This window comes from Protopterus annectens, chromosome 17.part0 (genome assembly GCF_019279795.1).
Source record: "Protopterus annectens isolate FY-2018-M chromosome 17.part0, PAN1.0, whole genome shotgun sequence".
Classification (NCBI taxonomy): domain Eukaryota; kingdom Metazoa; phylum Chordata; order Ceratodontiformes; family Protopteridae; genus Protopterus; species Protopterus annectens.
In genome coordinates, this window is record NC_056751.1 from 339354919 (window position 1) to 339368387 (window position 13469).

The 13469-nt window shown below is 37.3% G+C and overlaps 1 protein-coding gene across 4 annotated transcripts in view; it reads right to left on the reverse strand.

The window, feature by feature from the left end:
* The window catches only part of DAGLA (diacylglycerol lipase alpha), a 2305179-nt gene that overhangs the window by 2133274 nt on the left and 158436 nt on the right, over nucleotides 1-13469 (reverse strand). The window lies entirely within an intron of this gene.

Below are 13469 nucleotides of genomic sequence, written 5' to 3' on the forward strand. Positions count from 1 at the left end.
ACACAGGTTTTGGGGAGGCAAGTAAGTCTGGGAGGATGGGAGTAAGTGTCTGACACCAGCTTACCTATCTCTGGGGGCAGCTTTGTTTTCATCACCTGGAGGACATCTAATGTGAAGAGTGAGTAATGGACCTACTCAACATGTGACTGGCAAACATACACTACCATAAGCAGTGCTGCTATGGACATAGCAGTTCAGGGACCAGCTGGAGAAATGCATACTTTTCTAACATGATGGGCAGCAAAGTGGAACTCAAGGTAGCTACCAACGGGAAGTAACTGCAGGAGTATATCACTCCACATCATCCATTAGCTGGCCTACTCCTTAACACTGGACTTCCACCTCTGTGAAACGAATGGGCCAGTGAGCTCCCTCGAGCAGGAATGAATGGGCTACAGGGCTCTTCCCTGTGGAATGAATGTTCTGACTGGGCACAGCTGAGCCACTGGACAGGACACTGTGGAAGTGTGGATGGGAAAGGAAATGGGGGATTAAAAAAACTAGTTCAGACTATCTAGCTTTGTTAGGTCCTGTTGAAGTTACCATCCTAATACCAGCTAACACATCTAACTTGTGTTAGTAACACATGTTGATCTTAATTTTCTGTGCACCTAGCTGTTTTAAATAACACATAAGTATGCATGTTCCCAGTGTCAGTCCTGAAGAGATACTGGTGTCTCTCTAGACAACTATCTTCTAGTCCACATTTTTTGGGCTGTTTACAGTTAGCCCCCCTGAACCTCCCTAACAAAAAATGTTGCACTGCACAGAATCAGACAGATACTGCTACTTATCTGCCACACCTTCCCTTCAAAGCATCTCTGTTTAAAACCTGTGGACTCCAGCTAATCCAGGTACCTTCCATCTAGATAAATATTATCTGTACTTCTTCACCAATACAACAGTTTCTTCAACTCAATAGCATCCATATGGACTTCATTTCTGTATTGCCTTATTATTTGACCGACCGTGCATCTTCCCCTTTTTTTAATTTCCCTACAGCATAATGTTGCCTCAAATCAAATGGAACTTAACTCACATTCTCTCCTCCATTGGTGACCTTATTTTTCAGGTAATACTAGTACCTACTCTTTCCTAGTAAATCCAAATACTCCTGCCAGAAGCCTCATGTAACTGTCACCTCCTAAATGACAGTGGAAAGCAAACCTCTCAATCTCTTAGGTCAAGAAATCCGGACAAAGCATGAAATAATGGGGTGACAAAGGCCAAAAACAAGGACATATATTACATATTGCTCTTATAAACTTACAGGTTGCTAGAATAACAGGATTTGTATTAGCATGCATTTTTGAAGGATATGAAACATGAAACTCAAATATATGTTATTATTTAGTGACTTCAATCACTAATTTGCCGGAACACCACATATTTTATGAGGAACAGACTAAAAATATGAGGCAAAAGTCTGCATATTCTGTGAAAATCTGGACAGTTTAGAGGTATGGTGAACAGGACTAAGAAAAGAAGCCACGTACAAATGTTGCAAGAGAAGTCAATGCCCTGGAAAAGAGGAATACAGTGAGGTAAAAGGTAGGCAGGAATGATGTCTTCCCAGCAGCCATGCCTTAAACAAAACTGGCCCCTAAACTGCACTGCAAACCTTGTGAAACATCTGTTCAGAGGTAGAAAATTATTAAAAAAGTCACTATAAGGTACTTTTTAAGCAGCAACTTTAGATTCATACAGTGAGAGCTACTTTCTGAGTGATTCTAACACATGGCCGTCTCTATCCAGTTATACAACAACATATTAATTTCAAATATAGATTCACAGTTTACTGTTAAAGTAATGTAGTGCAAATCATTTGACCAATAAACACACAACTCCAAAAGGTGGAGAATGGGACAAATCTGTACTTTCACAGTGCACAGCAATTACCAAACAGGCAAATTCATGAATCTCACAAATGCAAAAGATAAACATGAATTTCACATCAGCTCAAAAGTCAAAGCATAAACTCTACATCATTTTGCAAGCAACAGCTCAAAGGTATCATGCTAAAAATTATATTCTAGATACTGTAGCAAGTACTATAAAATTCTGCCTCTGCCTTACACTATGACATGCTTCCTTATATTGATGGCTGGGATAAGAGTTTTTTTTTTATTTGTCTATTAGCCATTTAAAAAACATATTATAAATGTGCTCATTAAATCACCAGGAAAGCAGTTTAACTTGCATCTGAAAAGGAGGGCATTAAGAAGTTTATTTTGCTACCCTGGTGTGTTCTGGTTTTACATTCACCAACTACTTTTTTTCTGTTCAAACAGAGGGACATAAATACCTGTGGTTTTGCCATGAATACAGAATGCTGGAAAGAACTCAGAGATGAGTCATGCAGACTCTGCTCAACATTGCTAGCCATACTGTAAATACTCTAGGGTAACTGCGGTGGTGGTGCTGCGGTAGCGTTGTCGCCTCACAGTTAGACGTTGCCCATTCGATTCTCAGTTAGAGCGTCTTCTGTGCGGCGACATACGTGAATGGGCGTTCCTTCATTGAAGGTTATGCATTAGGCCCGGCAAGCCAGCATGTAAAACTCTACTGCCAATCATTAGCAGACCGGAGTTCAACTGTGGCGACCCCTAACCGGGAAAAGCCGAAAGACACAAACAAACTGTAAGTACTCTAGGGTAGATACATTCATGAATGAACCTGCTACTGATTAGGAAACTTAAGTCGTATTTGTTTACAGCGGTGACTCAAACAATCAGCCCTAGGGCAAAACAAAGCCCTTCATCATGTAATGCACAGCTTTGGCAAGATTCACTTGATGCAGCCCGAAAGTGGACAAGTTATTCAACTTAAGCATTTGGCTTGTAGCAGCACCTTCACTGACTAATAACTGCTCTCACTTTCTCCTTTCTCAGTGGCTTTGCAATACCATTTCATGAACCTCCTAGAGATGTCTTCCAGGAATTCTATGACACTGTGGACATTTGTGCCCCACATCCAGGATGCAGAACTGAAAACCGGATGAGGATTGACTGCTTATTCTGTATCTTGATTAAAATAATTTTAAAGTTAAATATGAGGAGGCTTGCAGGCCAGTAAGCAGTCAGGCAAAGAAAACTGAAAGAAAAAGCAAAAATGTACATATGTTAACAGTAAGCAAACAAAATATTAATTCATATTCTTAGAATGAGAACTGTACTGTCATTTTTGGTACATCGTTAATATTCTAAGAACAACATAGGAACACGAGCAGCCGTGAGGAACGTAGAATTAATGAATTATAGTTAATGACACTAGTATACATGAAGAAAGTACAATTGTATAAGCAAACTTACCATGACATTAGATATTCAAATAGATCACTGATGCAGTAGCCTTAAGCAATATAGGGCATCCCTGCTAAGGCTCGGACCAACCATCTAGACTCCTAAGCTTTAGCACTCCTTCCATGTGCCCTATCCACTACTGTGGACAAGGGATGCAGAATAAAACTAGAGGTTAAGGTAACAAAACTTCAGAGCGTTCTTGTCTCAGACTATAGGGAGACTAGAGCCCTGCCACATAGGAATATAGAAAAACATTCCTCACCCTGGCAAAAAAAAAGTAAAAATAGGTAGAAGGAGGCATTGGCTGCTGCAGCAGTGATCTATTTGAACATCTACTGTTATTAAGTTTACTTAAACAACTGTACTATGATCATCATTACATCACTGCAGGAGTAGCCTTAAGCTCTATGGGATGAGTACAAGAGCTTACTGAGTAATTGAGGAGGAAGTTGGATCAGAGTCCAGGATCCCTTGAAGAATAGTTCTAGCAAAGCCTATTCCAGATCCGGAGAAGGAACTGAGTTTGTAATGGTAAAGTTGTGCACAGATGAGCAAGTTGGTGCCTCTAGTACATTTCTAGAGTCCATCTTTTTCCAAAAAGCCCAGAAGTAGCCAGGGCCCTGGTAGGCTGAGCCCAACTTGGTCTGTTAAATGTCTTGTTCTGGATAAAGCAACAAAATGCAATACCATGGAGCAACCATGTAGAAATGGCCTGTTCAGACACAGGCTGTCCCTTTTTCTTACCTTTACAAGAGACAAAAAAAATCAGAAGTACTGATAGGTCTTGTTTTTTTCAATGCTGTATCCGAGTTGCCTGTGGACACCCAGAGTGTGTAAAATTCTCTCTCCCTGATTTTTTGGCTCTGGTATAAAAACAAGGAGATGAATAGCTTGATTTAGAGCAAATTCTGAAATGACCTTGGGTATAAAGAAATAATTTGTTCTCAAAGTTACCCTGTCTTTGTGAAAAAATGATATGGGGTGACTTACCATAAGAACTTGTAACATAAATCCTCTTTTTGAAGAAGTCAGAGCAGTAAGTAATACTATTTTTCAAGATAAGGCATCTAACTCAAAATCAGCCTTGTGAATATGTGCAAAAGGAAAAAGGGTAAGTTTGTTCTAATACAAATTTAAGATCCCAAGAAGGAGCCATATGTCTTCTAGGTGGGAAGATATGTAACACGGCTTTCAAAAACTGTTTCACAGGAGATAGGAAAGAACATGTTGAATCTAGAGGCAGACAAGCAGATATGGCCAAAAGAGGAATCCCACTAGAAGAGTGAGAGAGACCAGAGGATTAACTCATACAAGTACTGAAGAATCACAAGAGTATGAGCCTTAAGGGGATGCTGGTTCTTCGACTGGCACCAACTAGAAAATCTTTTCCACTTCCTTATATATAGTTTTCTTATGGAAAGTTTCTTTGTCTGCTTTAAAACCTACTGCACTTCTTCAGGAGAAAAAAAAGTTGCCTAAAAGGTATTAAAATTCTATCATCCAGGCAGTCAGTTGAAGGCTGGGATAATCCAAACTCTGTGAGCAAGTCCATTCTTATAGGAAGCGTGTGGTAATTGCCTTTGGCCATTTTCAAAAGAAGGGAGTGTGATTAAAGGAGGTACTGCCAGCACAGCTAGCTGGAATTTTGTAAATATTACATGTCATTTGTGAATATCAAACTGATTTATACATGATTCTTGTGTTACAAATGTATTATAAATGCATGTCATATAAGATGCTGGTGTTACAAATGTATTAGAACTGTATGTCATATGTCTATCAAACTGATTTGTACAGATATTTGTTTTGAAAAGGTATTTGTAAAGTGCTTGTGTTTGAAATATATCCACAGTGTGCCTTACTGGAGAGAACTTAAATGTACATGCACTACTGCAACTGTTTAAATCTATATGTTTTAGCAGAGGAAACTGGAGAGTTAACCTCAGTCAAGCAAACTTTAGAAAAATATCTGAAATTAAATCCCTTTACAGGCCTTTTCACAGGTTTCAGTGCAGCCAGAAACACAGAGTATGTATTGGACGCTATCTGTATTGTCTTTGGGATGAACTAATTACTACTCTGGAACTGTGGTGGTATGTAATTGTTTTAGGACTTCCAGCACCTGCCAAAGATCTGAGCAAAAGCCCTTGTGTGTGTGTATTTTTACAGGTAGGTGCCAAGTCATGGCAGCTTCCAGCAATGGGGGTGCCTGTGAACTAGAAGTTACATAACAAGAAGTGATGTCATTCTGCAAGCTATCCCAACAGTAATATGCTAGATATTATTTTGAGAAGTCTCTTGGTGAGACTGAGCATTCTGTATTCTGTCTTGGTCTAACAACAAGAGCCATTCACCACATCATCTGCCTTGCTCTATTAAGTAAGTTATTAGGCAATAGTGGTTCTCTTAGAATCTGTCAGGTGTATAGTGAAGCTTAGCTTAGATATTGTTTTTCTCTTTTTGACTGAGCCTGTCCTTCAATGTTATTTTAAATATTTCCTGTGTTTTGAACTCTGATGTGACTGTGAATATATACTTAGTATTTTCTTGTTCTTTTATTATTTATTATTAAATATATTTAAATATTTCATTGTGGCTGATCTTTGTAAAGATATTTAACTTTTAATAGTACTTGCATACTTATTTGGTGACACTGTGTGGGACACTCCTAATAGCCTTGCTCTTGGTCAGACTACCATTTGTATTAATATTAATTTCACTCAGTATATTGGGTACCCTTGGAAGAGCTATAAGGTAGCTGTCTGAAGTGTCTGGTCACAGTCATAACTACCTTATAGTCTAGGCAGAAGGAGACATAGCTAGTAAACCAGTGCCAGCCTTTCCCGTGTGTGTGTGTGTGTGTGTGTGTGTGTGTGTGTGTATGTGTGTAAATCAAATCACAAAGTGTGTGTGTGTTAGCTACTTGGGCAGGGACACAAAGCACTTGTTTGACAGACAGGGTGCTAGAGGCCTTGGCTTAGACACTCAAATGAGATCACAGCTCTATAGCTGTGCCACTGGGGAGTCTTATTGGTGATTTAGAGAAAGAGGGAGAAACCTGCCCTAGACTGACTATGGTGTCTGTGTGCTCTTAAGGGAAATTCCACTTGATGGAGAGTGCTGCATCTAGAAATACTGTGCGTGTACCTGTTATCCTCCTAGTGAACTTCCCCCGCTGGTGCCAAAGGTGAGGACCGAGGCTCCTTGATTACTGGTTCAGTGGTGGGCCGTCACATACTGGTTGGCAGTGGTGGGATATCCACATCACAGGGAGAACCACTGTTGCCTGCGCCAGGAGGAGGTCACCACAATTATCTTTGTAGAACCCTTCTAAATTTTTAGAAGAGCTTTGGTTTTCAGAGGAGAAGATGGAAAATCCCTGCTTCTTTACTCAGTATCATATAGACTTTCATGAGGTAATCTTTGCCTGGAGTACAAGGCATCCCTGAACCCTGTTTTGATGAACCCTTTTCCACATCCTCAAAACAAACAGCATTAGAACTTCTAGATTAAAAGACTTAAATTTTGCTTGTGACAGAAATAAGACATGTCAGAGAGAGATATATATTTCTCCGAAAATTCTCATTCTCTGAAACAGGTTCTCCATCCATGTGGAAGCAGTGTTCCTTCCTAACCCTATTTAATCTCAACTTAGGCTAATGGATGGATAACTGAAAAATCACTCCTGGTCTGGTGCCTATGTCTCTGAGGGACAGAGGCAGTCAGTGAATCACCCCCTATGTTTGTGGGTCACATTTGGGTTGCACAGTTAGACTTATAAGGGCCCTAACAGTCCTTAGTCTAAGTATACACCTATGAACCTATGAAAAGCATACAGGAATATTTCCATCCATGGGAAAGAAAAGGCATCTGTCTTACATGACTGCTTGCAAGGAGTCCTGGGGCATCAGTTCTGAATGGAAGCAAACAGTTCTGCTCGAGGAGTTCCTCCCATATGGGTCAACTCCTGGAAGATCCCTGTGTGCAACATCTATTTGTGAGGATGCATACTGATCTTGCTTAGCTTGTTTACACAATGTTTTTCTCTTTTAGAATGTATGCAGCCTGAATGTGCAAACTGAACTGAGGTACTAGATCCCAGGCAACCATAGTTATTTGCAAAGGGAGTAGGACCTGATTCCCCATGGCTTATTTATGTTCAACTTCACTGTGGTGTTGTCTGTGATTGCTAACAGAGGGTCTGGAGTGCAAAGATGGTTTAGAGATATGACAGAATTTATTAGAGCCATCATTTCTTTGACATTTATTTGTTTTAGCCTGCCCTATTTGTTCCAAAGACCCTGCACTTTAACTCCCCTGGATAAAGTTCAACAAGCAAAATCGGAAGCATCTGTTTTAACAAACTGAGGTGGGGTTGGCAGGAGAAGGGAAGACCTAGGATAACAGAACTGATTCACCCTTTAATTTAGGTAATTCTAGCACTGGAATGTGAAATAATAGAGGGTGTTGTTGCTGAACCCAAACTGGTTTGATAAAATATTGTATTACTGAATCTTTCTCATAAAAAGTTTGGCAAAGGGAATCCTGAGAATATTTGCGGCCATAAATCCAGGAATTCTGAGATATTTTCTGGCAAGTGCCAGAGTCTAGATTAAAAAGTGTGTGACTTTTCACTGTCCTGAAGAAGAAATGACATCATAATTTTATCTAGAAGACATTTTAGAAACATTTACCTTGTGACAGTGAATGAGGCATTTCTCTCTGTTCACCTGAAAATTCAGGTTGAGAAACAGATTTACTATTCAAACCAGATATTTTTGACAAGCTGTTAAAGAATATGCAAACATCAGGTAATTGTCTAAATAAGGGAAAATGTGAATGCTCAGTAATCTGCAATGGGCTATTACAGGAGCCGGTCACTTTGTAAACACTCTCAACCAAAGGTCAAGACAACAATGTGAACATGCAAACCAGACACAGAGGAATGAGAAAATTGCTTGAAACCACTGTTTACTGGAATGCGATTGGAAAGAATCTTTCAAATCGAATACTACCAGAAAACTGGAAGGAGGGACTACAAAGAAAGTATTTTTGAATTTTGGAATTAAGATATGAAAGTTTACAAAAGAAAAGCCCACAGCAGGTCTCAAAGTTCTTTCTTTCTTGGCACAATTTTCTTTGCTCTGGGAAACTGTTCTATTACCCTCTGAGAAAGCATGTGACTCAGAAGAAGTGAGTTTGACTGGCAGGATGTAGGGGGATCTGCTGAAAATGAGGAATGTATTTCAACTGCTAGCCGCAGCATTTTAGAATCATTTTCAAAACCCAACTATTAGAGACCATCTTTTCCACATAGAGAAGTGAAGACCTAAACTCTTCGATAAATTTGTAGGACTGGCAAGGTGGAGAAGGGGAAAATCCAAGGGGGTCATATAGACTCATGATTTTGGTCCTCTTTTTCTTTGAACCTCCCTGTTTCTGAAGTCTTGTTACTTTAGCCTTGTAAGGAATGTTTACTTTGCTTCCTAAAGGAATAACTCGAACTGTTACTTATATTTTGGAAAGGAGGGTTGAAAATACATGTAACCCCCTGAATTAACTTTCCCCTTTCATTAAATCCCTTAAGGACCACTGCAAGGGAAGAACCAGATAACACTTGATTATCAAGGGCAGCATTTGAAATTTCAATTTTAACATCCTTTGGTAAAATTTGCGACTAACCTTGAAAATGTTCCACAGCTGCAGCTCGGGAAGCAACTTCAGCAGTGTCATAAGCACATTTCAAAGAATGTTTGACTACTTGAAAAATGGCAGATTCCACATAAAGCATTGAAGCTTTAGTATCTGAAGGAGGGGGATCAAAAAATAAATTCTTTAATTTATCATAAGAAGCCAGGAAAAACGTAGGCATGTGTGCCTGACAATTATCCATTCTGAAGGCCAGGGTAAAAAAAGAATAAACTTTTTTTAGCAAATGTATCCAAAACCTTTCCCATTTTGTCAAAAGGGATAAGACCGGCTGCTGAAAGACGCTTAGAAAAGGCTGACTTTGACAAGGAAATTATTGCAAGATCTGCAAGAAGTATAGCAATGCCTAATGGACAGCAGGCAAGAAAAAAAAAATTTCACAAATTACATGGTAAGGAATATAATGGGCTTTAGCTATGTTATGGTCCCAGTGCACACTAGCGGCATATATATATATATATATATATATATATATATATATATATATATATATATATATATATATATATATATATATAGATATATATATAGATAGATATATAGATATATAGATACATATATATATACATATCTAGCGTCAACAAACTGCATAAAATGTGGTACTTTTTTACAAATAGTAAAAATAGACACTGGATCTCAACAACAGAAATAAAAAAAACTCACTTATTTTAATCTAAATACAAATAGCAGAGCTTTTGGGAATAATCACTTCTTCAATGCATAAAAAATAAATGATAGCATCACCCAATAAGAGCTCAGCTTGTTATACAGAGAACCTAAAGTTTAAAGACACAGCAAGACATGTAAAAAAGGACATTAAAAGGAAACTTAAAAAGTGCAGTAGATACAGGCAGTCAATAGCAACATTCACTTCAGTTTCATTTGCTTTTGTTTTAATACAGGTTTTAAACTAACTGAAGCATTTCATCCAGGTACACTGTTAGCCTGCAATTTTAAAATCCACCTTATTCAGCTAGTTCAGTGGCATTTAGAATATCACCACTTGTATTACTCTAAATTTAAATGCATGATCTGTACCATTGTCATGTATATACTTAGCCAATGAATTAGTAAGTATATTACTTCTAATTTCTGAAAGATGTTCAGAAGTTCTTTCCTTAAATTTTCTATTAGATTTACCTATATAGAAACTAGTACATGTTGTGCACACAGCTAAATAAACCAAATTTTCTGTACTACAAGTAGCAAAGCAATCAAACTCAAATGTGCTTTGTATGTGGATGCTCAAAAGTAACAAAGGATCAATGTGTTTACAAAAAACACAATTACAGCATTGAGCAGTACCTTTTCTTTTAATTCTAGTGGATTGGTCCTTCTTTTCATGCATTTCCTTATTGGATATTTTCTGTTTCAGGTTAGGGCACTTCTTAAAAGTAAAACTGGGGGATGCACCTATTATATTCCCCAGTGGAGAGATGTACCTATTATTTTACCCAATTCTGGCATAGCAGTTAGTATGTCCCAATTTATCTGTAAAATATCAGTAACACCACCAATACTAACACTATATTTCATGATGTACCTAAACTTAGTGTTATTACAACTTTGGTTAGTATGTGGATGCTCTGACGAAAACTATGGTTTAGCTCTACCATCTCTTTCATTAACTGCACAGTTAGAGGCTTCATTCAGAAGACTTTTATCATAACCTCTCATCTAAAATCCTGGTCTTAACATATCCAACTGCTGGTTACATAGTGTTTCATCTGTGGTCAGTCTACTCACTCTCATATATTGTCTTTAACTACCCCTTTAAAAACACGAGCAGGATGCATGCTGCAACTATGGAGAAATCGGTTTACCTTCAAAACTTCAATGGCCACATCTTTAATGCTGCTTCCGCGAAATTCAAAAAACGCGAAAACCTAAGTGCCTTTGCACAAATGATGTATACCGGAGAAATCTGCTAGCCTGAACTTCCTTCCTATAGGTATTCGTTGATATCAGCCCAATAGTATTTTTAAATGCTATATCAAAAAAAAATTTGTTCTAGAATATTTTAACTTAAATCTCAGAAAAGTTGTAGTAGTTTCCAAGAATCGAACATATTCTTGTAGCTCAATTTCATCACCCTTCCAAACCAAAAAAATATATATTATCAATAAAGTATTTATAAAATGTTTAGTGACCCATCCTGATGAGCATCCAAATGTTACATGGTGTCAGAAGTGAAGAATTATATAAACATGTATTTACAACTATAGAAAACTGAGTTGCAGTCAGAAAAGCAATTATATTTCAAACTCCAGGAATTCACTTGCTTTACGGCAACATAGCAGAAAAATTAAAGACTCTGGATCCAGAAATTCATTTTACTGCTTCTCCAATCTGAATTCTTGACAAGCATGTAAAGGTACAGTGCACCACATATGCTGCTGAGAAAGACTTGTATATATTTAATAATATACTTTTCAAGATGATGACAGAGAGACAAAACAAAACAGTAGCAATGAGAAAGCTATTCAGAAATTATTATGAACCTACAATGGCACAAGACTGTAAAATACTATGAATAGTTCTGTTACCAAGCTGAGAAACTGAACCACAGAGAGTGAAATTAGTGAGATAATTCCTTAAGAAGAAATTAAAATGATCAAACAAAGGACAGGCTAATAAAAAAAAACAGACAACCTTTTGTAGATGCATTCAGAATGAGTGCAGTTATAATTACACAAAAGAATTGAGAGAGTGTGATGTGTGTAAGACAAAACACAAGTCGTATAGAAAATGAGAAACACTAAGAATGTGCCATAACAGTAAAGGTTGATATTAAAGCTGTGTGTATCAGGCATAGCTGTAAACATGCAAGTAAGAAGTTTCTTGCACTTAGATTTGTAGAAACTGTGGATGCCAGAATCATTTTCTCAAGTACATAAAGGAAATGACAAGTATGTCCAAAAGAATATGCATGTTATTGAATAGAAACAGGAAAAACAAAATTGTTTCTTGATATTATTAGTGAGAAGGAGTTGATACAGTAAAGACAGAAAATACATCAAAATGGTGATGCTACATTTCAAGTCATACTGTTGGCAAAACATGCTGAGATTTAATAAGTAAATGCTGAATTTAAGCTAGCTCATGTGCATGTTGTAACATAGCTTCTGAAAATACTTTTGAAAGCACTGGGCATAAAAATCACAAGTACTGCATCCGTGATGTTAACATATTAATGGTCCCAAGTAAAGTCATTGGTTCATAAGCTATATATCTATATATATATATATATATATATATATATATATATATATATATATATATATAAAATAAGCAGCACACTATCTTTCAGATTGTAGCACTCAAAGTTCAATCTCCCAATATTCTAGGTCACCTGTTTGGTAATAAACTAGTAATGGTAAAACAAATTCAAAATGTCAAACCACAGAAAAATGTATTCTTGTACACATTCAAAAGCACTCACACAGTTGCACAGGTATCTTAAACATTGCACAAAGACACAGCAAGGACATACCACCCAACTGTACAGATTTTCGCAGAATGTCCAGATTTTCACCTCATATTTTTGGCCTGTCATTCGTAAATTGTAGTCTACTGGCAAATCATTGCCAAATCTGTGAGGAGAGGTCAGAAAATAATGGCAGACATTGCAGATTCAGACTTCATACACTTCAGAAAATTCATTCTAATGAAAAACCTGTTATTCTATCAACTTTCTAAGTTTGTAAGAGCAATATTTCAAAATTGTCCCTATTTTTGGGTCTTTGTTCCTCATTATTTTTGACTTTGTCCAGTTTTCTTACTCCAAGAGGTTGAGAGTTATGAGCAAGGATATCCTTCAGAACTATGCTAATTTATTTCAAGGCACAGGAAGTGAGCCAGAAATATAATTTACAAATAAATCCAAATACATGTTTCAAAGAATGTTCAAGTAGCTCTCAGCAGAAAGAAAAAAAGCAGGAACTGAAACCAAGAGAAAGGCTGGCTGCTATTACTAAGAAATTAATGTCAAACAAATGTATGACTAGTACAATTACAGTTGTGAATCATGACAAGATTCATATTTGTATCGATGTGCAAGATTTGAATAAAGGGATTAAAACAGAATATAACATTTAAAAGAGTATAACCCATTGCTAGCACCTAAAAAAGTGATCTCTACAGCTAAGATTCTAAGTGCTTTTTAATACTAGATGCAAACCAGAGATTTAGGCAAATAAACATTTAGGACGAAGCGCCAAACTGCATCAAATTTATATGCCATTAAGAAGGTAAAGATTCTTTAGAGTTCTGTTTGTGATTCATTGACATCAGAGGTATTCCAAAGTACTGCTACAAAGGTAACTGAAGGCATGGAAGGCAATGCAAGCATAACATGATCATTTATTAGTCTGGGGTCAGACACAAAATGAGTATGATAAAAGGGGGTTTATATTATAAGCTCGAAAGACCATTTAATTGAATACATAAACAGCGACA